Raw genomic sequence first — 1,041 nt, 5'->3', positions numbered from 1 at the left:
ATGGCGAGGAATTAGGGGCCCCCCCCACCAGAAAGCGCCCCACCCCCCAAAATCCCGGCAGTTCCTTCAGACTTACCGGGGCGAAGCTTTCCAGTGTTAAAACTTCGGGGGGTTCCCCCCCCCCCCCAAAGCTTATGTCCCCCCCACCAAATTTTACGGCTGCCGATGAGTTAGAGGGGTTCTCCAAAAGTTGCAGTGCTCCCCACAATGTGATACTCCCCCAAAACGTATAGGGCCCCCCGAAAGTTCCCTCCGAAGCTTTAGACCCACTGGAAGTTGGCTATAGGGCTCCCCCAAAAGTTACAGTTTCTTTCTGCTGCAAAGGAGGTGTGGTCTGCGTTTTTGGGGTGGGAGGGCGGTCCCCAATCCCACCCGGAATGGCAGGGCTGTGTGTGGCGTGCCCGGGGTGCGTGGGGTACTGGGGGTGCTTGGGGTACTGGAATACATGGGATTCGTAGAGTGCATGGGGTGTCCAGGGCATGTGGGGTGCCCGGGGTGTGTGGGCTGTGTGGTGTACAGGGGGTCCTGGGGTGCCCTGGGTATGTGGGGGGCACGGGGCACTTGTAGTGTATTGGGTATTGGGGTCGGGGTGCTTGGGGAGCCCGGGCTGCCTCCCACCCGTGCTCTTCCTCACCTGCCCCGACTCCCCCGGGGCCGGGAGGGCCGGCGAGGGGCCACCAGGTCCTGCTGCTGCTGGATTGACCAACCCGCATTCTGGAGGCCGGGACAGAGTCCGTGTGTCTATGCCGGACGGTGGCCCCCGCCTGTCCCCACCCCATCTCCCCGTCTGCCCCCCGGCAGCCCTGGGCTGGCCCACACGGCTGATTTCCCGCGGCTCGGGCACTTTGGGGGTGCTGGGGGGGCACCCTGGGGATGCCCTGCCCGGGAAGGCGATGTTCCCAGCTTGCTTCCAGGGCTGCTTTGGCTGCACCTTGTTCCCTGCTCTGGTGGGAAAGGAGGGGGGATGGCTGCAGGTGCCGCTTCCACCTTGCGCCGTGTCCAGGTGCTTTCCTAAATGTGAAATAAAGCAGCAAACAGGGA

The sequence above is a fragment of the Empidonax traillii genome, unplaced genomic scaffold (assembly GCF_003031625.1).
Source record: "Empidonax traillii isolate 1590-97213 ecotype Southwest subspecies unplaced genomic scaffold, ASM303162v1 scaffold816:size509043, whole genome shotgun sequence".
NCBI lineage: Eukaryota > Metazoa > Chordata > Aves > Passeriformes > Tyrannidae > Empidonax > Empidonax traillii.
The sequence above is the reverse complement of the archived record's forward strand: the minus strand, read 5'-3'. Positions refer to the sequence as shown.